We start from the raw sequence: 27105 nt of genomic DNA, 5'->3' as shown, positions 1-27105 counted from the left end.
AAACGTTTTAATCGTTTGGCTTAAATCGCTAAAAAGGTGAAACGTTTGGAATTATTTCGTAATATTTTAAACGTTTGGATTTATTTTGTAACATTTTAAACGTTTGGCTTAAATCACTAAAAAGGTGAAACATTTGCATTTGTTTTGTAACGTTTTAAATGTTTGGATTAATTTCATAACATTTTAAACGTTTAGCTTAAATTGCTAAAAAGGGGAAACATTAGGATTTGCCTTGCAACGTTTTAAACGTTTAGATTAAATGGCTAAAAATGTGAAATCTTAGGATCTGTTTAGTAACGTTTTATACGTTTGAATATGTTTCATAACATTTTAAATATTTGGCTTAAATCGCTAAAAAAGGTGAAATGTTTGGAATTGTTTCGTAACATATATAATGTTTGGCTTAAATTGCTAAAAAGGTGAAACGTTAGGATTTGTTTCGCAACGTTTTAAACGTTTGGGTTTGTTTCTTAACATTTTAAACGTTTGGCTTTAATCGCTTCAAAAGTGAAACGTTTGGATTTGTTTCGTAACGTTTTAAACGTTTTGATTTGATTAGAATCATATTAAACGTTTGGCTTAAATTGTTAAAAAGGTAAAACATTAGGATTTCTTTCGTAACGTTTTAAATGTTTGGATTAGTTTCGTAACGTTTTATACGTTTGACTTAAATCGCTGAAAAGGTGAAACGTTAGGCTTTGTTTAATAACGTTTTAAACGTTTAGATTTTTTCTGTAACGTTTTAAAAATTTCGATTAAATCGCTAAAAAGGTGAAACGTTAGAATTCATTTTGTAACGTTTTAAACATTTGGCTTAAATTGCTGAAAAGGTGAAACGTTAGGATTTGTTTTGTAACGTATTAAACTTTTGGATTTGTTTTGTATCATTTTAAACATTTGGCTTATATCGCTAAAAAGTTGAAACATTTGGATTTGTTTCGTAACATTTTAAACGTTTGGCTTAAATCGCTAAAAAGATGAAACGTTAGGATTTGTTTCGTAACGTTTTGAACGTTTGGCTTAAATCGCTAGAAGGGGGAAATGTTTGCATTTGTTTCATAACATTTGAAACGTTTTGATTTATTTTGTAACCTTTTAAATGTTTGGATTTTTTGAAACGTAATAAACGTTTGCCTTAAATTGCTAAAAAGGTGAAACGTTAGGATTTGTTTCGCAACGTTTTAAACTTTTGGATTTGTTTTGTATCATTTTAAACGTTTGCTTAAATCTCTAAAAAGGTTAAACGTTAGGATTTCTTTTGAAACGTTTTAAACGTTTGGATTAATTTCGTAACGTTTTAAACGATTGGTTTAAATCGCTAAAAAAGGGAAACGTTTGGATTTGTTTCGTAACGTTTTGAAACGTTTGACATAAATCACTAAAAAGGTAAAACGTTAGGCTTTGTTTCATAACGTTTTAAACATTTGGATTTGTTTTATAACGTTTTGAACAATTGGCTTAAATCCCTAAAAAGGTGAAATGATAGGATTCGTTGTGTACCATTTTAAACGTTTGGCTTAAATTGCTAATAGGGGAAACGTTGCGATTTTTTTGTAAAGTTTTATACTTTTATATTTTTTTGTATCATTTTAAACATTTAACTTAAATCGCTAAAAAGGTGAAACATTTGGATTTGTTTCGTAACGTTTTAAACATTTGGCTTAAATCGCAAAAAAGGTGGAACATTTGGATTAGTTTTATAACGTTTTAAATGTTCGGCTTAAATCGCAAAAAGGTCAAACTGTTAGATTTATTTTGTAACGTTTTAAACGTTTAGATTTGTTTGGTAACATTTTAAATGTTTGGATTAATTTCTTAGCTTTTTATTATTTGGCTTAAATCACTAAAAAGGTGAAACATTAAATTTGTTTTGTAACATTTTAAACGTTTGGCTTAAATTTCTAAAAAGGTGAAACGTTAGGATTCTTTTTGTAACGTTTTAAACGTTTTGATTTGTTTCGTAATATTTTAAATGTTTGGCTTAAATCGCTAAAAAGGTGAAAATTTTGGATTTGTTTCGTAACGTTTTGAATGATTAGCTTAAATCGCTAAAAAGGTGAAACGTTTGGATTAGTTTCGTAACCTTTTAAACGTTTGGCTTAAATCGCTAAAAAGGAGAAACATTTGGATTAGTTTCGTAACCTTTTAAACGTTTGGCTTAAATCGCTAAAAAGGTGAAATATTTGGAATTGTTTCGTAATATTTTAAACGTTTGGATTTGTTTCGTAACGTTTTAATCATTTGGCTTAACTCGCTAAAAAGGTGAAACATTTGCATTTGTTTCGTAGCGTTTTAAATGTTTGGATTAAATCACTAAAAAGGGGAAACGTTAGGATTTCTTTGTATCGTTTTAAATGTTTGATTAAATGACTTAAAAGGTGAAACGTTAGGATTTTTTTGGTAACGTTTTATACGTTTGGATTTGTTTCATAACATTTTAAACGTTTAGCTTAAATCGCTAAAAAGGTGAAACGTTTGGATTTGTTTCGTAACGTATAGAATGTTTGGCTTAAATCGCTAAAAATGTGAAACGTTAGGATTTGTTTTGCAATGTTTTAGACGCTTGGCTCAAATCGCTAAAAAGGTGAAACGTTAGGATTTGTTTCGTAACATTTTGGACGTTTAGATTTGTTTCTTAACATTTTAAACGTTTGTCTTTAATCGCTTAAAAAGTAAAACGTTTGGATTTGTTTCGTAACGTTTTAAACGTTTGGCTTAAATTGCTAAAAAAAGTGAAACATTACGATTTATTTCGTAACGGTTGAAACTTATGGATTGGTATCTGTAATACCCCTTAATTTTCCGTAATGTTTTTTGACTTTTTCCGATGAGCTTTCGATAATTATTTGAGTCATTTTTATGCTCATTCATATTGGCCATGCATAGCCCATTTTTATTTTTGTATAGCCCATGCATTGTGATTGGGTCATACCCAATTTGTTAACAGGACTCTAAAGAGACCTGTTTTTATTCAGATGGCTGCAACATAAACCCTATTCATTCCAAACGTCTATTACAAACCATAACTGTCCTCTATACCCAAACACAAGAATAACTCAACCCTTCATTCTTTTCATTCCTTTCGAATCCGTTTAAATCTGAAGTTTTCTCTACGTCTTAGCTACCTCAATCGTTCTCAATCATCTTTACGTATTGGAATCATAATTGGTATGTAAAATCTGTCCGTTTCTTAGCCGCTACGGTTAATCGTCCGTTTATTATTTTCTGGCGTTTCCTTGCTGCCATGTTTATGGTTTCTATTCATTGATCTTGTTCCTTTGTGTTATGATTATTTGAGTTTGCTCTTTAGGTCTGAGACCCGAAAATTTATGTTATGTTGCAAAGCTTCTTTTATTGGCTTTGCTCGATGGTTTCGTATCGGTTTGGCGGTTCTCTTATGAGCTGTTGCTTTGTATTTATTTTGTTTTACTGCCATTTTTGCTAGCTTCTGTTCTAAATCTATGTTTATTATATTAGGTGTAAATTGAGTCCTTGTTCTTGTTTAATACTCACTGTTAGCTTAGGACTCATAATTTTGGTTGTTGTTTCATGTTTGGTTGGAACGATAATGGCAATATTTTTTTTTATATACTTAAAAAATTGGTTTCGAATGTTGGCTCATAACTGCTAATTGGATTCTCTAATGAATATTGAATTGTTATTGTTGTGGGCTTGAATAATGGGTGGCAGTGCCTTCCTTTTAAATTGATTGGGCCATTTTAAATTTCTTATTTTCTATTGGTTGGTTTCTTATTATTCAAATGGCATTGATTTACTATATACCGATTTTAGAACCGGATTTTTGAATATTGTTTCGATTTCTAAATTGTTATTTAATAACGTTATTCAAATCTGACAATAATTTTAGTATCGGTTATAGTATAAATTGTTTTTAATTATATATTAAAAAATGATAATTTATATTATAATTTTTTAAACGAATTATTGATTGGGTAATTGTAAATTTTAAATTATTGGCTTAGCGTGCCAATTTGGCTAATTTACGTTTTAGCTTTTAAATTATTTTTTTAACTATTTTAGTTAAGTAAATTTTGTCGGTAACTATTGGTTACTTGTGTTTTAAGCTATTGAGTTCTGTTTATATTTAATTATTATTTTACCAATAACTGTTATTTGGAATTATAAACTATAGTTTATAATTTTGATAAAATATTTGGGTCGGGTTAGACTTGGGTCGCCCGACATGTGAGGTAGCTTGGTAGTTATCGGTAAACTCGGCTAACCCACTAGTTGGAAATTTATTTAACTTGATATTTAAAGATTATTTAAATAATATTTATAGAATGGAATTAAAGCGAGAACTCAATAGACTTATATTGATTGGGCATTTCTACCTATTGGGTATTTTGTGTTGCTCTTTATTATTTTATTCCGACATGTTGTTTGTGTTAGTCTTATGTGGTGTCTAGTACTCTCTAGAGTTAGGATCTGTTTTTAATAATTATTTTATTTGTTTAGACCCGACTACTGTACGTGCTTTAGAGGCGAACCAAGATTAGTTGCTTTCCGGTTATCACGTAGATTAGCAAGCAGTGAGTTTGTACTTACTATTTACCGCTTTATTAAGTAAATTGTTATTTTAATATTAAATATATATTGTACGTATATTTCGAACTGTTTTTATATTATGGCTCTTAGTTGGAACATGCTAGCTAATGGGAATCATTAAGACTGCGTGCGCACCGGTAATGATCTGGGTAAGGTATATATGGAAATGTGGTAACTCGGTGTGAGCATAGCTCTCGGGACCAAATAGAGTAGTTCGGTGTAGCACAGCTCTCGGGACTCTAAATATGATAAAAGTGTGGTCAATGGTAACTCGGTGTAGCTCATCTCTCAGGACCAGGCCTATTGGATTATGTATATTATTTAGAATTGTGGATTAAAGTTCCAACTATTAATCGTAATATCATTATTAAATGTTTTAAACGGTTTGAAAGGTTTTCCACTTGATAAATGTAAATAATGGTATTAACTAATCTCAGTATATCTGACCCCGTTGTTTTCCCAATGTTTTCCAGGGTTATGATTTGAGAGAGTCTGCTGATCTCCGTTATTTACTTTTCTTGGAGGTTTCATTTATTTTGATAAACTGTAAAACTATTTTATTTTTAGACCGCAGTAGTAACTAGACGTCTTTATTTTATTCTGGTTGTTTGTCCGATTGGTTCGACTGGATTATTATTGCTTTGGCATGTTATATGATTATTCGGAATTATTTATGTTATGCATGTTTAAGACCAGTATTTAGAAAGCATGTTATATAAATGTTGAATATTATAACTTATATAATTAGGCTAAAGTCTCGGTTGCCCCCGAGCATTGGTTTTCTTGCAGGTTTATTATAGTTGATATGTTAACCGAAAGGCTAGCTACGGGTTTTGGTACTACATTACCCATACCCTAGCACCGGTCACGATTCATGAAAATGGGTCGTGACAGTATCGTAACGTTTTAAATGTTTGGCTTAAATCGCTAAAAAGGTGAAACGTTTGGATTTGTTTTATAATGTTTGTATACGTTTGGCTTAAACCTCTAAAAAGGTAAAACGTTTGGATTTTTTTCGTAACGTTTTAAACTTTTGGCTTAAATAGCTAAAAAGGTGAAACGTTACGATTCGTTTTATAACGTTTTACACGTTTGGCTTAAATAGCTAAAATAGTGAAATGTTAGGATTTATTTCATAACGTTTTAAACGTTTGTCTTAAATATCAAGAAAAGGGAAATGTTTGCATTTGTTTTGTAACATTTTAAACGTTTGGATTTGTTTTGTAACGATTCAAATGTTTGGATTTCTTTCATATACTTTTAAACGTTTGGCTTAAATCGCTAAAAAGGTGAAACGTTAGGATTTGTTTCGAAACTTTTTAAACTTTTGGATTTGTTTTGTATCATTTTAAACGTTTGACTTAAATATCTAAAAAGGGGAAATGTTAGGATTTCTTTTGTAACGTTTTAAACGTTTGAATTAGTTTTGTAACATTTTAAACGATTGGCTTAAATCGCTAAAAAGGTAAAACGTTTGGATATAATTCATTACCATTTAAACGTTTGGCATAAATCACTAAAAAGGTGAAACGTTTGGCTTTGTTTCATAATGTTTTAAACGTTTGGATTTGTTTTGTAACGTTTAAACAATTGGCTTAAATCGCTAAAAATATGAAACATTAGGATTCGTTCTGTACCATTTTAAACGTTGGGCTTAAATTGCTAAAAGGTGAAACGTTAGGATTTGTTTTGTAACATTTTAAACTTTTGGATTTGTTTTATATCATCAACATTAGGCTTAAATCGCTAAAAAGGTGAAATATTTGGATTGTTTTCGTAACGTTTTAGATATTTGGCTTAAATCGCTAAAAAGATGAAACATTTGGGTTAGTTTCATAACGATTTAAATGTTTGGTTTAAATCGCTAAAAAGGTGAAACGTTTGGATTTGTTTTGTAACATTTAAAACGTTTAGATTTATTTCGTAACGTTTTAAATGTGTGGATTAATGTCACGACCCAATTTCATGGATCGCGACCGGCGCTAGGGTATGGGTATGATTGTACCGGAACCCGTAGCTAGTCTTGCGGATAAACAACAATTAGATAAACCTGCAAGAATACCAATGCTCGGGGGCAATCGAGACTTCAGCCTATTTCTAGCAATTCATAATATACAACATTTAAAAAGAAGTGCTCAACCAACTTTGAGTCTTAAACATGGCTGAAGTACATATTAACCCTAAAAGAATGCCAAAACAACAATAATCAATTTAATATGTTTTTAACAAGTATTTGACATATAAGACTTCTATTTACTACTGCGGTCTAAGAATGAAATCAGTTTAATAATTTTATTAAATAAAGTAAAATCTCCGAGGAAATAAAGAATTTGAGAGCAGCTGACTCGCTCATATCATAACCCTGGAAAAATTAGGAAAACAACGGGGTCAGATATACTAAGATGAGTTCATACAACTATTTATATTTATCAAGTAAAAAACCTTAAAACCGTTTAAAACATTTTATAACAGCATTACGTTTGATAGTTGGAACCCTAATCCACAATTCTAAATATATATATATAATCCAATAGGTCTGGTCCCGAGAAATAAGCTACACCGAGTTACCACTGACCACACTTATACCATATCCAGAGTCCCGAGAGCTGAGCTACACCGAGTTACTCTACCTGGTCCCGAGAGTGATGCTCATACCGAGTTACCACATTTCGCAATATACCTTACCCAGATCATTACCGATGCGCACGCTGTCCTATCGATGCCTATTAGGTAGCATGTTCCAACTAGAAGCTATAATGGTAAAACAGTTCAAAATATACATACAATATATATTAAAATAACAATTTACTTAATAAAACGGTAAACAGTAAGTACAAACTCACTGCTTGCTAATCCACGTGATAAATTGGCAAGCAACTACTCCTGGTTCATCCTTGAAGCACGAACAGTCGACGGGTCTAGACAATACAAATAATTATTAAAAGCAGACCCTAACTCTAGAGAGTACTAGACACCACATAGGACTAGCACAAATAACACGTCGAAATAAAACAATCCAGAGTTAAACAAAATATCCAATAGGTCTACAACGCCCAAATAATACAAGTCTACTGAGTTCTTGTTTTAAAAATCCAATTTATAAATATTATTTAATAAACTTTAAATAATAAATAATTTTCAAATAGTGGGTTAGCCGAGTTACCAATAACTACCAAACTAACCTCACTTGTCGGGTGACCCAAGTCTAACCCGACTCAAGACGTTTATCAAATATAAACCCGAGTTTATATTTATAAAAATAATTGGCCTAATACCTCAAAAAAACCCGACCTTTTAACCCCTTTTCAATTCTACCATGACGTTGAAAACTGGTCAATTTTACCCTATTTCGCATTTTCTCGTTTCAATTGTACCCAAATTTTTTAATTTTTTACAATTTTTTTATTTAAATGATGAAATCATTTAATTAACTAAGTTTAAAGATAAAATCCAATTTATCTCCATTCAAAACGGAACAAATAAGTCTTTTATTTATAAAAACTAACTAAAAACCATAATCAAATTAAAACTAATTTATATTCTTAAGTAATTTAACTAAATATAAATAAATTTTCAACACATACAATTAATATATGCTAGACATGGAAAATATTTTTTTGAATTTTTTCAAATAAAAAAACGTCAATTTAATATTTCAGGGTACAATTGAAACACAAAAATGCAAAATAGGGTAAAATTGACCAGTTTTCAACGTCGGGGTAGAATTGAAAAGGGGCTAAAAGGTCGGGGTTTTTTGAGGCATTAGGCCAAAATAATTTGATAAATAATAAACCATTAAAACAAAACTCAATAACTTCGAATTCAAGTAACCGAAGTTACAACCCAAATCTTAATTAAATAAGTTTACAAAACGTTCAAGGGTTAAATTATAATTTAGCCAATTTCATGCCAAATTGATATTCGAAATTAAATATAATTATTTTTGTTTATAATTAAAAACAAAATATAAAGTTACTAACCAACAACTTAATCGAATAAGTTTAAAAAACGTTTAAGGGCTAAATTGTAATTTAGCCAGTTTTCATGCCAAATTGATATTCGAAACTAAATATAATTACCTGAGTAATTATATAAAAATAATTATCGTTTATAATTCAAAACGAAATAAAAAGTTACTACCTAAACAATAATAATAGGAAATTTAACTTGAGGGATTAATTTGGTTTCACCAAACAATATGATAATCACAATGGCTAATTAGCCATCTTCTTAAATCAAATAAAAACTTTTCCCTCCTAAGCCATGAACATAATCATGGAAACCAAAAACCTTCATGAGCAGCAAGTTTTAAACGGATTCAATAGCAACCAAAAAAAGATACAACTTAATTCATAATGGATTCATACTATAACAACATGTCTAATTATCTAGTATAACCTGGAACAGTAGCAATTAAGAATAAGAAATTCAAAGTAAAATGATGGTAGAAATCAAAACAAGATAACCGTACGTCGATTCACATAACGGAACAACACGGCTCAAACAATTCAGTTAATCGATTCTAACAATCAAGGATGCTAATAATCATAAAAGAAATCAAAAGTATGGCTCAAGAAATTGAAAGGATCGGCAATAACTTCATAAAGAAAACAGAATTAAAATATCACACAAATACGATGAAACGGCGGAGATTGAAACGAGATCGATTGCGTACCGTTTTGCGAAAACGAGATTGAAAATCAAGTCTACAATGACTGAGACGAAACGGTCATGACTTTGATCTAAAACCGAAGGAGAACGAATCAAACTACGGAAATACCGACTAAAGGTTAAACTGAAAATTTCAAGAACAAAACTTACCGATACAACAAGATTTGAAGGATGATTACAGCTATATTTCTCAGGGAATCAAACGAATAAAGACGGCTAGGGTTTATTTGGAGCGTGGGGGGAGGATTTAGGTTTAGAAATTAACGTATAAATAGGAAGAGATTGAGTTAGAGAGGGAAAGCAACACTCAAGCCATAACTGGCCCTGTTGACCACTGCTGGTCTTGAACAAGACCAGCTAAATTTAGCTGAGGTCTCGTTCGGGACCTTGCTGGTCTCAAACGAGACCAGCACCAAACTTGTTGCGGTCTCGTTTGAGACCGCATGGTCTCGAACGAGATCGAATGAAACAATTCAGGTCTTATACTGAGACCTGAGTTGAACCACAAGCCAAAAAGGACCCCAATAGAAACTAGAATCAAACCGAACCACGAACAAAACCACAAAAAAAAACTTAAAATGATCCTCAAGACACAACCGAAAACTCGTTGGAACATCGAAAAATATACGGGTTATTACATTCTCCCCAACTAATTAAAAATTCGTCCTCGAATTTAAAACAAACCACTAACGTACCATAAAACATAGAGCTACACGTCTAGCTGAACGACGCACAAAACTGATATGAAGACGTATCAACAAGATATCCAACGTAAACAAGAACAACAATAGAAATCATACTTTAGAGGAACTCTATCTAGCAAGACCAATCACCAACCAAGAAACCAACTTAACTGTAGTCAAAGATATTCCGTACTCAACGATCAACGCGCTTGCGTTAGTAGAACTTCAAATGGTTGTCCCTCAAAACAACTCAACGACACCGCATGCATAAACTGAACAAACATAGATAGTAATAAAAAGTATAAATACTAACTTCCACTTAACCTAAACAATAACGTAACTCTAGGTGAGATCAACTAGGATAAAATAAACTCTATTACACAACACTGGCTGATTTACTTGGGATAATTAAGAACGAAACTCGAATCCCAAAACTGACGCTGGTCGCAATATAAGCGATCACAATACACATATGTACCAAATTATGGTTCTAACAATTAGGTGCTCCAACTAATAATAACACAATTATTCAACTGAGAGTCACAAATACTCTATGCCATAGTGGCTTCCAAAACCAGCTCGAAACTCATCTATTATAAAACCCTCAATATCAAATACAAGATCAAGCACTAAGCTCGACTATAGTTTTTACAATTCCAAACGCTTTTGCCTCAAACAAACCAAGGATACTGCAAACGTAGCTGATAAAATCTATCGTTCTAAAACAATTTCTTACTTCCACTTATAACATCTCGACATCAAAATAATCGATAACAAAACCCAATAAACTTCAGATAATATTTCAATTCCACAACAAACAGTATAATAATCATCCAATCCTAATGATTAGTACCAACTTGATAATACCATTAACTTGTGAATCATAAAACACAAGATGCATACCATTTTTCCCAAGAAAAATTAAATTTAACTCATAATAATAGAAACTCCAAATTAGTAATAAACAATCTCAATTACAATGATTCCTCTAATCATTTAGAAGCATAACGTCCCAACTAAACTAAACCTCGACTACATCTCACAATTGTTTTTTTGCCTCTCTCACCAAGAGTTCAACCTATGACCCAGACAATAACTAGACATTACAATAATACCATCAATTAACAAAATCGATCAACCAATCATGATTGTCGAAACCTATTAACCGCGATTCCCGATTCTCAAATCAACTATCTCATATAATCAAATCGAACTCAAATTCTCAAAATTATTCAATCATTTAACTATAACCTCGTATACAACGAGCGATCAAAACGACCAGTTTACTACGACCGGATTGTTAGTTATGCTCAAAACCAACCCCTGGTGGTATAAAATCTTTTAAAACAAATATTTTATACACAAAATTTTCCACCCTGTTTAAAAGGCTCACGTCTTACACCTCCTTTTGCATTCAAAATCGAAATACTTTTACCGTTGAAAATCCAACGGTTTATAAACTCTTCAAATTTTTCAAAATATCCACATTTGAATCTGAAATTTTCCCTTACTTTTCTATACGTTTGCAAATTCATGAAACAGTTCAGCTGACAAAATTTATGCTCTTTAAGCCAAACTTGCTAACATCAATTTATACTTTTCTCGCAAAAGTTAAACCATGGCAAAATTCTCCATATTCGAAATACATATAAATGTTCCAAGATATTAAAATATTAACCGTATCTAAATTTTTGCTCTTAAACAAAAACACAAATTGAAGAAATCGCTCAAGCGAAAAATTTAGTTTCCCTTTTGAATCAATTTTGACAAATTTTTGTCCTGTCCTCAGAAAGGTAAAATTAGCAATGTAAACCTCTTGTTTATGAAAAAACTTTTATATCAATACACCAGAATACTTGGACAATTTCAAATCTGAAAGATAAAGTTTCTTTTAACAACATAGTGTATACACACACATGAGCATAACCAATATCCTTAATCCGCTAATCCGTAAATCACTAATAGGAAACTATCACGAAAACTTCCTAATCTGAATATAACCATACGCCGCACTTGGCACAACTATACCTCGAGCGCAACTGTAAAATTTATTCTTACTCTCTATAGAACCAGGATTCTGACAAAACAGACTGATCCATTACAACGTAGACGTCCAATATCCATCACCATCATCACAGAGTATTTATCTAGCTACCTTTCGGTATAGTTTCAAAATCATTTGAAATCCAACATCTTTACAAATAAATTTATTATTATGTGACTCGCGAGCTCTTTTCAAAACATCTTTCTCAAAACTCTTTATCGATAAAATTCTTTTTACATAATTGTGCGTCAGGGTGATGACAGCTCTCATTCCCAAAGAGTTGCATCCAACCTTAGTCATTTCTATGCACGTGATGCATGTACTATTATGCATGTAATTATTGAATTATCATTTATTTAGTGAACATACGTAGTTCTCAATGCAATCCTATTCGTGACATTCAAAATGCATGTTCATGATATGTCTGGGCACAATTACGTTTTAAAAAAAATTTAAAAATTTCAACAACCGACCTTTGAAATCAAATTTCTAAATAAAATATTTGCTAGATGTTACACTCTGTGAGATGTTCTCTCGATAACCTCAAACTATTTCTCAAATTCCTTACTTGCAACTTATTGACATTCGATGTAATAAAACAACTCATTCTAATAACTTCATCATAACTCTACCGTATAAGGTATCCAACTAACTTCAATTCAGACTGAGCTTATTCCCAAAGAAATAACACATCAATACGCCACTAAGAAATTTACTGCCAGCTCCTGCATCGCATCATTAATTGATGTAATCACTAGCTTATTGATACACCGATCTATCTTCTCGGGTCAGAATTTCCAATATCCTTTTCAGGATAATCAGAAACCATCAACCATTCCAAGGGAATACTTCCCTCGTCTTCCTCGATATCGAAACCCAAAGATTTTGATCCAACAACAATATAGCAAATCCAACTTATCCCCAGTTGATACTATATCAAAATAGGGTCTGAACAAAAGTTCGACTTACAATCAAACCAAACATCAGATATTTACCATAATCGCATGAAATAAATCATCCCACGTTCTACTTCGCACGAAGAGACGAAAAAAAAGCATAAGCTTAGTCCAACAGGTAAGCGAATTATACAACGCAAATCAAAACCAAAAATATTACGATTATTACAACCCATAAATCATGTAAACATGTCATTGAACAAAATTAACCCAAATATTCTTTGAGACAAAATCAGGACATGCTACAACCAGCTTTAATTTTCGTACCAAAATTATCTTATAACTATATCATTTTTCAGAATGCGCCTTTAAAATTCATTCTGAAATTTAAAAGTCGAATACAAAAATTTCGAAATTTTCTTGAGCCCCACGGCTAAAACAAAATCACAATTTGTAAAAGTCTCTTCTTATTAATCAATTGCTTTAAAACGGTACTCAATTATATTAACTATAAAATAATTGAGGTAGCCGACTCATTACAACTACCAAGCTTAACTCCTACATTTGGGTGACCCAAGTCAAACCCAAAACAGCCGTTTATAAAATGTATTCAAAATATTTGTAAATCAGGAAGAAAATTTTAGAAAAAAATTCCATCCTTTCAAAATTGGGAGCTCAACTTAACCCAACCGCCAAAGAGCAATTCAAAATCTCAAGTGAGAAATCTTTGATCTCAAACTTACATTCCGTAAATTCCAAAGTTTCAAAATACCATAAAAATCCTCTTTACTAGCAACTTAACCAAAAATCAAACATTTAAAGAATTCAACACACACTTCTCTTTTGATTTTTGTGTCAAAACACAAATTAAAACAAAACCACTTTTCTTAATGAAAAACTCTATGGTCAAACCATATATGACCACAAAACAGTGTTTTAAAGTTTAACCCCAAAATTTCCTTAGTAGAAAAAAAGGCTAACGCTCAAATGTATTCTCATAGGTGCCAGCGTATATCGCACCCAACAATTACGGCCAAAGTCAAAGTGTACCACCATATAATCCATAATCATTTAAAATCATCAATGGCATAAAGCCAAAGTTTTTCAAACAACATCATTTACCCAAGTATGAGTTTTAGAAAAATTTACCAACCTAAGATTTTCCGAGAAATCGAAAGCAATTATAATCACCCAAGTGAAATAACCTCAACATGATAAAACACCGCAAGTAACATCCAAGTGAAATTAATTGTCAGTCATAGCATCAACACCAAATAAAGACTGACAGACATCACCTATAGGATGTAGGCTGAAAGTTTGAAAACAAAAGATGACATTCAAAAGACAAGACACGAATCCTAATTCCGCAGTAGTTCCTATGACACGACATAGATTTATCATGCCAAACCACATAACACATAACATGCAGAACGCCTTGGTTTGAAACCAAAGCTCTAATACCAAGTTTGTCACGACCCAATTTCAGGGATCGTGACCGACGCTAGGGTATGGGTATGATTGTACCAAAACCCGTTGCTAACCTTGTGGATAAACAACAATTAGATAATTCCGAGAAATCGAAAGCAATTATAATCACCCAAGTGAAATAACCTCAACATGATAAAACACCGCAAGTAACATCCAAGTGAAATTAATTGTCAGTCATAGCATCAACACCAAATAAAGACTGACAGACATCACCTATAGGATGTAGGCTGAAAGTTTGAAAACAAAAGATGACGTTCAAAAGACAAGACGCGAATCCTAATTCCGCAGTAGTTCCTATGACACGACATAGATTTATCATGCCAAACCACATAACACATAACATGCAGAACGCCTTGGTTTGAAACCAAAGCTCTAATACCAAGTTTGTCACGACCCAATTTCAGGGATCGTGACCGACGCTAGGGTATGGGTATGATTGTACCAAAACCCGTTGCTAACCTTGTGGATAAACAACAATTAGATAAACCTGCAAGAAAACCAATGCATGGGGGCAACCGAGACTTCAGCCTAGTTCTAGCAGTTCATAATATACAACATTTATTAAGAAGTTCACAACCAACTTTGAGTCATAAACATGGTGGAAGTACATATTAACCCAAATTAATAAAAGAATGCCAGAACATCAATAATCCATTGAATACGTTTTTAATAAGTATTTGACATATAAGACTTCTATTTACTACTGCGGTCTAAGAATGAAATCAGTTTAATAATTTTATTAAATAAAGTAAAACCTCCAAGGAAATAAAGAATCGGAGAGCAGCTGAATCGCTCATATCATAACCCTGGAAAAATTGGGAAAACAACGGTGTCAGATATATTGAGATGAGTTCATACCACTATGTACATTTATCAAGTAGAAAACCTTTAAAACCGTTTAAAATATTTTATAACAGCATTACGTTTAATAATTGGAACCCTAATCCACAATTCTAAATATATATATAATCCAATAGGTCTAGTCCCGAGAGCTAAGCTACACCGAGTTACCACTGAACACACTTATACCATATCCAGAGTCCCGAGAGCTGAGCTACACCGAGTTACTCTACTTGGTCTCGAGAGCTATGCTCATAACGAGTTACCACATTTCGCAATATACCTTACCCAGATCATTACTAGTGCGCACGCAGTCCTAATGATGCCCATTAGGTAGCATGTTCTTACTAGAAGCCATAATGGTAAACATTTCGAAATATATGTACAGTATATATTTATATATTAAAATAACAATTTACTTAATAAAGCGGTAAATAGTAAGTACAAACTCACTGCTTGCTAATCCACGTGATACATTGGCAAGCAACTACTCCTGGTTCGTCTCTGAAGCACGAACAGTCGACAGGTCTATACAATATAAATAACTATTAAAAACAGACCCTAACTCTAGAAAGTACTAGACACCACATAGGACTAGCACAAATAACAAGTCGGAATAAAACAATCCTGAGTTACACAAAATACCCAATAGGTAACAACACCCAAATAATACAAGTCTATTGAGTTCTTGTTTTAAAAATCCAATTTATAAATATTATTTAATAAACTTTAAATAATAAATAATTTTCAAATAGTGGGTTAGCCGAGTTACAAATGACTACCAAACTAACCTCACTTGTCAGGTGACCCAAGTCTAACCCGACTCAAGACGTTTATCAAATATAAACCCGAGTTTATATTTATAAAAATAATTTGATAAATAATAAACCTTTAAAACAAAACTCAATAACTTCAAATTCAAGTAACCCAAGTTACAACCCAAAACTTAATTAAATAAGTTTATAAAACGTTCAAGGGTTAAAGTATAATTTAGCCAAATTCATGCCAAATTGATATTCGAAATTAAATATAATTATTTTTGTTTATAATTAAAAACAAAATATAAAGTTACTAACCAACAACTTTATCAAATAAGTCAAAAAAAAATGTTCAAGGGTTAAATTGTAATTAGCCAGTTTTCATGCCAAATTGATATTCGAAACTAAATATAATTACCTGAGTAATTATATAAAAATAATTATCGTTTATAGTTCAAAACGAAATTAAAAGTTACTACCTAAACAATAATAATAGGAAATTTAACTTGAGGGATTAATTTGGTTTCACCAAAACAATACGATAATCACTATGGCTAATTAACCATCTTATTAAATCAAATAAAAACTTTTCCCTCCTAAGCCATGAACATAATCATGGAAACCAAAAACCTTTATGAGAAGCAAGTTTTAAACCGATTCAATAGCAACCAAAACAAGATACAACTTAATTCATAATGGATTCATACTATAACAACATGTCTGATTATTAAGTATAACCCGGAACAGTAGCAATTAAAAATAAGAAATTCAAAGTAAAATGATGGTAAAAATCAAAAAAAGATAACCGTAGAGCGATTCTCACAACGGAAAAACGCGGCTCAAACAATTCAGCTAATCGATTCTAACATTAATGGATGCTAATAATCATAAAAGAAATCAAAACTATGGCTCAAGAAATTGAAAGGATTCGGCAGTAACTTCATTAAGAAACATAATTAAAATATCACACAAATACGATGAAACGGCGGCGATGGAAACGAGATCGATTGCGTACTGTTTTGCAAAAACGAGACTTGGGAATCGTATAGAATCGAGTCTACAATGACTGAGACGAAACGGTTCTAACTTCGATCTAAAATCGAAGGAGAACGAATCAAACTATGGAAATACCGATTAAAGCTTAAACTGAAAATTTCGAGAACAAAACTTACCGATACAACAAGATTTGAAGGATGATTGCAGCGATATTTCTCAGGGAATCAAACGAATAAAGACGGCTAGGGTTTATTTAGACCGTGGGGGGGGTTAGGTTTAGAAATTAATGTATAAATAGGAAGAGATTGAGTTTGAGAGAGAAAGCAACACTCAAACAATAACAGGCCTTGTTGCCCGCTGCTGGTCTCGAACGAGACCAACTAAAATTAGCTGAGGTCTCGTTAGAGACTAGCTAAAATTAGCTGAGGTCTCGTTAGAAACCTTGTTGATCTCGAATGAGACCAGCACAAGGCAACAAAGGTCTCGTTCGAGACCTTGCTGGTCTCGAACGAGACCAGCACCAAACTTGCTTGGGTCTCGTTCGAGACCGCATGGTCTCGAACGAGACCGAATGAAACAATTCAGGTCTCAGGATCCCTACCAAAAGCAGAATCAAATCAAACCACGAACCAAACCACAGAAAAAACTTAAAATGATCCTCAAAATACAACCGAAAATGCGTTGGAACATTGAAAAATATACGGGTTATTACAATTAATTTCGTAACGCTTTATTTTTTGCTTAAATCGCTAAAAAGGTGAAACGTTAAGATTTGCTTAGTAACATTTTAAACTTTAGCTTGAATTGCTAAAAAGGTGAAACGTTAGGATTCTTTTTGTTACGTTTTAAACGTTTGGATTTGTTTCGTGACATTTTAAACATTTGGCTTAAATCGCTAAACAGGTGAAACGTTTGAATTAGTTTCGTTACGTTTTAAACGTTTGGATTAAATCGGAAAAAAGGTGAAACGTTTGGAATTGTTTCGTAATATTTTAAACGTTTCGATTTGTTTCGATTTGGATTGAATTATATTTAAATTGGTTGTTTATGGATTGTATTACTTTGTTTTGGACTTGTCGATTATTTTTCAATGTGAATTTGTATACGATCCGAAGAAACAAGCTACCTATTGGGCGTTAATAGGCCGTGTGATCACCGGTGTTTATAAAAGTCTAGATATTGGTACATAGTTACGTTTGATATGAGCTCATTAAATGTTGATCATGTTTGTGATTATGGTATGGAAAGGAGGATTATGTTTGGCAGATATGAGTTTAACTCGGTGTAACTATCTCGAGACCCGTATCTGGTGGGTAACTCGGTCGAACTATCTCGGGACCCACAAAAAGCAGTGGCATGAGTAACTCGGTTGAACTATCTCGGGACCATGCCACGTGGTAGCGATAACTCGATCGAACTATCTCGGAACCGTACCACTTGGATTAAAATGATTTGATTCGAATACGATACTGATTAGGAAAGGCTAAGGAGTTTAAGATTAGGGTTTCAATCGGATCAAATACTTGTATTAAATGAATTATTTGCAGTTGCTGTGTTTGTATATGTAGGTATTGTTTGAAAATATGATTGTATATATATATTTTAAAAATGTTTTTAAAATGCGATGCTTATTTTGATAGTATGGTAAGTAAAGTATAACTCACTAAGCTTAATAGCTGACCCCCAAATAGTGTGTTTTTCAAGTACCTCGATCTAGACTTGACTAGACGTCCACCTTTTGACCGGAAGTCAATGTTCCAATGCACAGTCCCGACTTCCATGTCTGCTGCAGTAGTATAATGTCTGACCAGTGTCATGGCCTAGTAGAACAGTAAAATTTTACATTGTTAATAGTTGCTGTTTGTTGTGTATATTTTTTTTTGGCTACGATAGTTATGCTTTATACCACGGAGGTAGATTCTCGTGATGTAACTTTGACACTAGTAGTTTATGCCGGGCTAGTACTTATATGATACGGAAATAAGAAGCCCGAGCAAGTTGTATGGCTTTACCAGTGTATATAAATGTGTCTTTGTTTAAATGCTTCTGTTTGTAAGGTCAAGTTTTATATGATAATTGTGAAAACGTTTTAGTGAATTTCAGGCTTGCTACGGGTTTCGGAACCACAATTCCCATTCCCTAACGCCGGTCGCGGTCCTCAATTTTAGGTCGTGGCAAAGGTGGTATCAGAGCAGTTGGTCCAGTTACCACTGCCGGTCTTTGAAAAATGCCTATTTGACCCTAAGTATCTAGGAACTACTGCAGCGTATAAAGTCGAGCCTTATTAACTATATGTGTTTGATTGAATTTGCTTGATGTTATAGGCTGTCTATTTCCGAGTAGAACTCAATGTGTGAGATTGCTTAAGTGTTTAAGTGATTGTGATATGCTTAGATAGTTAGTCAAGCATTAAGTTAGATAATGCTTATCATATATTAAATTATTGGATATTGTTGAAAAGTGGTTTGGACTGTATCACATGAATAAGAATGTTCTTGTTCAGCACATCTGGGCAAAATGGAGCTCAACTACATGCTATATCAGAAGAGGAGGAAGCGCCTCTTATTTATCAAAATTGATTTCATGTGGATACTGACAAACTATCAGATATACATAAGCACGAGTGCGTATCAAACATTGAAGGATGTTTTATAGCTCGGGGTAGGACCATTTTCCTTAAGATGAAAGTTAGTGAGGAGAGTGAGGAAAACCCATCTGAAGAGGAAGCATTAGAATAGGTGAACCGTTAGTACATTAGGGGTTTTGGACCCGACTTTGTTGAGCTATACAACGATGCACCTGAGCATTTTCGAATGTTATCCGCTAGAGCTCGTCAAACAGCCAGCGATTATGAGTGGAATGACGATTCCATTCCACCTTTCTTCTTTTGATGTGAGAGACTGACATTCGCGCTTCGTAGGAGTGCTACTCCTAGTGTTTGGCATAACCCCACAGTTTTTCACAGAGGTAGAGGCAGGGCTAGACGCGCTAGAGGACGCGGATGTGCCATTGCGACCCGATAAAGGTGAGTCCAGTCAAACGCCCCAAGTACGAAATGATTTCTATGCTTATGTGCCAAACATGTTTATGTGGTTGAATTGTTTGTATTGTTTTGTTTATTATGTGATCGATTGATATGGTATGGATTGATAGAATTATGTATTGTTAGGGTAATACCTATAGAGATAGATTGAGAAACCCGCGCATATAGGCTTTATCCTAAACATAGTTGCTTACATGATCACTGAAACTAAGAATGCTTAAAATACATAACATACATAATATATAGCGTGAAATGTAATCCCCTATATTACGTTTCCATTACCACAAGGATGGTAAACGATATTAAAGAAAGTATGCTATGAAAGATTGACACGTGAGCCTAAGGGCTACGTGAGATAAGAATATGATCGAGGTAGTGAAGTATAAAGATGAATGAGTATCGAAGACGGGGAAACGAAATATTTGTTTAGCAATGCTAGAAGAGGATGGCATTGACTATAAAACACCTAGATGAGTGTTAAAGGATGACGAAAATTTCAATATCGAAATCATAATAAACCCCAATAAATAATAATGAAAAGCCATTAATTTCGCAAGGTGTGTAATCTGAAGGGACTTACTGTTTTCAAGGAAAGAAAATCTTGTGATTTTAAATGGTGCAGTTGTGCTCATACCTTGCATATGATACATGATGATCACGTTAGCAATACATACAAAAATGATTTTCAAAAATTTAGATCATGCATCATATTTGTATAAAACATCGAAAAGAACGTGATTTTATTAAGCAACTCTTTGGTGATGAGAGGTGTCATCACTCTGAGCTACAATTGTACCAATGTTTTCAAACGATATAAAGTAAAAGAATTTGAGTCGAAAGCAGAGTTTGAAAGACTGGTGCACCTGCAATGTTTGAAATGTATTTATTTTGTAAGAAACTCAGATGTAAAGCCCTGCGACAACAATAATAAAAGATTCTTGATAAACAAGAATGAACATAGGTGATAAAATATACCCCAATATAAGCATTGAGCCCTACTAATAATAACATAATATCGAGATAATCGATGTAAGGCATGAAAGATATCGATAAGGTACCTATGATCGGTACTTACCCAGGAACGAGATGGGCTAAACATAGAAAGTGTACAGATGAAAGAAAAGAGAACATAAAACACCCGAAAATCATACGAGCCATGGGAAAGACCATGTAAAAAGAATCGAACAATACGTGTATAACGCTTAGTACTCGATAATAACAACGGGGAAGGAGCAAATCATAGTAAGGTAGTATGACAGAAAAACACCTAATATGAAGAGTAAAGACGTAAATTAAGAAATAAATGGATTCGATATAACCGCAAGCGAAAGGAGCCAAGCAGATGAGTTTAACATAATTCTAGGATCGAACTTACTGATAGGCCATATGTCAGTAAGAGTTTGATATAAAGATATACGCACGATCAAGAATGTAAGACATCGACAAATTCGAAAGAGGAATAGTTTTACCACCTATCGATAGTCAATATTGGAAATATAAAAACAAGAAGTGCAAGATGATCGGAATATACGAATAAGACGAAGACAATAACTTCAACGGACGATGATAAGGGAATCAATAGTCATATGTTTGTAAAAACCAAAACGTATCATGTACAACATGTACTTTGGAATGAGATGGAAAAAGTGATCGAAAAGTATTATAATAGGAATGATGAAATAATCAAGAAACATAATAAGGAAAGGAAAGGATTACATCGAACAATGGTAACGGTATTACAAGTCAGATATGGACGATTGAAGTGAAAAGGTCGAGAGATAAGAGTCTTGCCATGAAAGATGAACGCGGCACATGTTAAGGAATGTATAGAGAGCATTCAACTTCATGAGATCCAATACTAGGGGACCATGAAGTGTGCTACTGGTATAAAAGGAAAGATTTCCTATATACCATCAAACTTTGATAAGGATATCAAACGAACGATCGTACAAATCTAACTATAAAGTCAACAATTAGTAAATGGTTAAATCAGAGTATCACAACGAATGACAAAAAGGGAAAAGATAAATATATACACAATTGGATGTGAAAAAGACAAGAAACATCAAGGAAGATGACGTTGGACTACGATAAACTCAAAAATCTATATGACGCGAAAAAAAGGTAGAGACTATCAAAAATAGTACAACCTAACAAGAAAACCGATAGAATTATTATGGAATAATAATTCATCGAGAACATAAAAGATTGCACACAACTAAAGGACAAGCAAATACATCAATTTAGAATAAGAAGTGCGTGGTAGTCATAACATATTGAGAAATAAATGGATAATAAGAAGGAAAAGTAAAGGAACGACGTTAATCGAGTATAAGATAATAAGTTACGTGTTGTTTGGTTCTGACAAACATGGTAACCCAGATATCAAGGATTAAGGTGCGAGATAAGATGAAGGATCAACCTCATGCTTAATATGAAAAGTATTAATGCACGTTAAGTAGGGATGTTAAAAGGAACTTCCAAGGCAAAGTAAATTGGAATTGGTGACGATAGAACAAAGTTCCAAATTCGACCACAAGGCTATGTTTCGGGCGAAGTTCGGGCCCCGAAACCCGATTATTTTTTTATTAATCGGAATCAATGGATATAAGTAAATGATGTTGCATAAATCTAATTTGGGTAAATTGACCATGGAATTATCCAATTGGATTAGTTATTTTTCAATCTCAAAGACGAGCAAAAAGTATGAATTAACCAAAGGATAAAAATGTGGCTAGCAGCCAACTTCAAAGGCATTTTTGGAAATTAAAGAGATGTCGGATTAAGTTCGAATCTAAAAACAATTGTAGATTGGATATCAAAACATAAGAATAATGAATTTAATTCAGAGTTAAAGGTTTTAAACGCTTGGTTCATCGACTTGAGCAGCGGCCTATAAGACCTGCAAGATCAGTCTAAAAACTACCTCAAAGAGGCGATTTCAGTGCAAGTTTTTGACATCATTGAGGATTATTTTTGACTCGATGTTCCAACAAACGTTGGAGATAGCGTTGCATATTATAAGTTTAATAATTTGGTTTGACAAACGAGCTACTTGATATAAAAGATTTTAAGGGTCAAAGTTGACCAGAAGAGCAATTTTGGATAAGTTTAATATAACTTAAAATATTAAGTTATTCAAATAAATTGTTGTAAATTAATCAAATTAAGATTTTGATTAATAGCTAAAGGTATTTAAAGGACGTTTTAAGATAGTATCAAATATGATACGCTACAAATATGACTCGCAAGGAATTGCAAAGAAACGACGAATAAACGTTGAAGAAAATCAACGCTAAGAAATGAGAAGATGCAAGGAATTGGCCAACGACATAACAGATTTTCAAAGTACATTAAATAGGACCCGGTTATAGTGAAAAGACGTATAAGAAACAGCTACAACATGACGCGAAGGATGTGCGATAGTCGAAGTGACAAGTTTACGCACCAGCGTGATAATGAAGTAAACGATGTAAGGAAATGGTAAGATCTTTACCAGAAGCAGAATTATAGGAAAATTCGAGGACAAATTTTAATAAGGGGGGAAGAATGTAATACGCCGTGTGTCTGACGTTATCAAAGTAGGCAACATGTCTAAATTTAAAAAGTTAAAGCGGCCTGAAAAAGAATTATCGGAAAGTAATTAAATAAAAGAGAACCCGAGTAGGTCGATATTAAGATTTTAATAAGAAAATTTCAATATCAAGAATTTCATAAAGGAAATGGAATTAGACTTAAAAAGGAAAATATGGAAAAGTGGATAAAGTGAACTTAGGCTCGAAAATTGGAAAATAAGGATTTGATTCCCGGAAAATGGAAATTTAATAAATTATTGACGGGAATCAGTACTTATAAAAATAATATCAAAAAATGGATATCGATATTTGTCAAATCAAAATAAGGACGAAAAAGTGACGAAAATAGTCATTTTCGCTCAAATTGGAAAATTGACAGTTGTAGCCGAAATTTAGTGAAATAAATTATCGGAATATAAATTAATAAGCTAGCAGAAAAGAATTATTTATTTGAATATAAATAATACGATATTTATTGAGTTCGAACGATTAAGCGATCGACGGACTAAATTGGACCAAAGAAAATTTACGAATCAAAGCGTGAGGAGGTGGCGAATTCAAGGATTAAAGTGGAACTCTTGTCATTAATATAAATGGGCCATTATTTAACTTTCAAATCAGTATATATCGAAGATCAATCTCAGCTCTCAAACACCTCCATCTTCTTCCTTAAGAATCCTTAAGATGCAAAAATGTCAATTAACCATAACTCCTTCATTTTAACTCGGAATTGATCGATTCTTGCGGCTACGGAAAGAGGAGAACGATATATACGTATTGACCTAAGAAAATCAAGGTAAGAATCATTATATATGATTTGGGTTTAGCACGAAATTTTCTGATTTGATTGTCTCTAATGGTGGTGGTTGATGTTGATGATTATAAGTATAGAAATGATGCTTTTGGTGTATGATTAGTTAGTTATAGGCTGAAATTATTGATTTGTTGTGCGATATGAGGGTTGTACTATGGCTGAATATTGCGTTTGTTAGGGTTTCATGTAGGTGAGTTCATAACCCTATTTACATAACCCTGGAAAAATTGGGAAAACAACGGGGTCAGATATACTGAGATGAGTTCATACCACTATTTACATTTATCAAGTGGAAAACCTTTAAAACCCCTTTTAAAACATTTAATAACGATATTACGAATAATAGTTGGAACCCTAATCCATAATTCTAAATAATAAACATAATCCAACAGGCATGGTCCCGAGAGCTGAGCTACACCGAGTTACCACTGACCACACTTTTACCATATCCAGAGTCCCGAGAGATGTGCTACACCGAGTTACTCTATTTGGTCCCGAGAGCTATGCTCACACCGAGTTACCATATTTCCATATATACCTTATCCAGATCATTACCGGTGCGCACGCAGTCCTAATGATGCCCATTAGGTAGCATGTTCCAACTAAGAGTCATAATATAAAAACAGTTCGAAATATAAGTACAGTATATATATTTAATATTAAAATAACAATTTACTTAATAAAGCGGTAAATAGTAAGTACAAACTCACTGCTTGCTAATCCACGTGATAACTCCTGGCAAGCAACCTAAACTCGGTTCGCCTCAAAAGCACGAAAGCTCGACAAGTCTAAACAAACATAAATCATTATTAAAACAGACCCTAACTCTAGAGAGTACTAGACACCACATAGGACTAGCACAAACAACACGTCAAGGTAATGCCAATCAGAGTAAACACAATACTCAGATAATTAAGTCATAACAAGTCAGGCATATTGAATTCCCGCTTTAAAATCTAATTCGAAAAATATTACTTAAATAACATTAAATAATAAAGCGATCCAATTTTCAAAATAATGGATTAGCCGAGTCACCGATAACCACCAAACTAACCTCACATGCCGGGCGACCCAAGTCTAACCTGACCCAATTATTTTATCAAATTATAAACCAGAGTTTATAATCCCGAAAATAACTTTGATAAAATAAATATCTTTATATCCAATTATAAACCATAGTTTATAATTATAAAAACAATTTTGATAAAATAGTAATCAAAATTAAAACGGAACTCAATAGCTTAAAGTTCAAGTAACCCAAGTTACAAACCAAAACTTGCTTAAATAAGTTTAGAAAAACCTCAAAGGGCTAAATTGTAATTTAGCCAATTTGATATTCGAAATCAAATTTAATTACTCATTCTAAATTTACTAAATTATAAATCAGACAAAAATCTAAAAGATATCCTCGAATAATCTTTTAGAAAGTTTAGGGGCTAAATTATAAATTAGCCAAAATGCCATGCCAAATTGATATTAAAATATAATTACCCGAGTAATTATATAAATTTAAGTTATAAAATATATGTCGTTTTCAATTTACCAATTTATAAATCGAAACAAAACCAAAGTTAAATAAAAATCAAATAATAAACAAAGGTTATTAATTAACATTTAACTTAATGGATTAATTATCAAAAAACCAATTTTATGAAAAGCCAAGTTGACCTTTTTTCCCAACTCATCAATTTGAAACAAACAACCCCGCCAACTCATCACTATTGCCAAATCCAATTCTCATAACAAAAGCTTCATTACAGAAACCATGAAATTCAAACTCCCAACCATCAAACTTTCAGTTAACAACCTTCATGATTCTATAACAAACCAATTTAACAAAATCCTAACAAACCCAACAGCATGATAAAGAAAAAACTCAACAATTTAAAAGAACAAATTGTCACCCACTGCCATCGTTATCAATTTGAATTTTGACAAGAAATTCTTTACAGCAACTCCAAAATATATTAACAAGCTTCAATAAATCATTAAAGATCAAAGACAAAAGAGACCAAATCAATACTATAATTAATATAACAACAAGAAGCATATCCCAAAGATTCCAACAATATAAGAACAAAGAATTTGACGTACAGATCATAGATAACAAAGCTGATGATTTCAGGGATGATATGAGTGATTGGGACGATAAACATGGCCTTAGACAATGCTAGAACGAACATAAGACAAGTCACGAACTGAAAACGATAAGTAACGAATATCAAAGGAAAAGACGTTAAACTCTTACCGGAATCGCAAAGCGAAAGGGAAGGATTTGGATGAGAGTTTTCAGAGCGTTTTAAGGTGATGAGACGGCTAGGGTTTAGGGAAAATTAGGTTTATAAGAAGAGCAAAACGTGCAGCAGAATTATATATATATAGAGAGTTGGAAAAAAACGCGTAAGGACAGTGCGCGTTCGTGCACTCTGCGTGTGCGTTCGCACACTACTCCGATGCCTCTCAAATTTTGATCTAACGGTCAACTTTTTGTCGTTCACAGCATATCCAAAAATGAGCCCGATCCAACGGTGAAATTGGGAGATATGGATGTTTTGTCAAAACATGTCAGATTCAGAAGGCACACGAACACAACCTCGATTATAATCCGGATACAAATAAAATCGCTAGTGAAAACTCGCACGAAACATGTGACACATACAAGATACATCTCCAACCCTAATTAAAGTTTCACACTTGCTAAGTACACCATTAATAATACGAAACTAAG

Source organism: Mercurialis annua, linkage group LG7, assembly GCF_937616625.2.
Source record: "Mercurialis annua linkage group LG7, ddMerAnnu1.2, whole genome shotgun sequence".
Classification (NCBI taxonomy): Eukaryota; Viridiplantae; Streptophyta; class Magnoliopsida; order Malpighiales; family Euphorbiaceae; genus Mercurialis; species Mercurialis annua.
The sequence above is the reverse complement of the archived record's forward strand: the minus strand, read 5'-3'. Positions refer to the sequence as shown.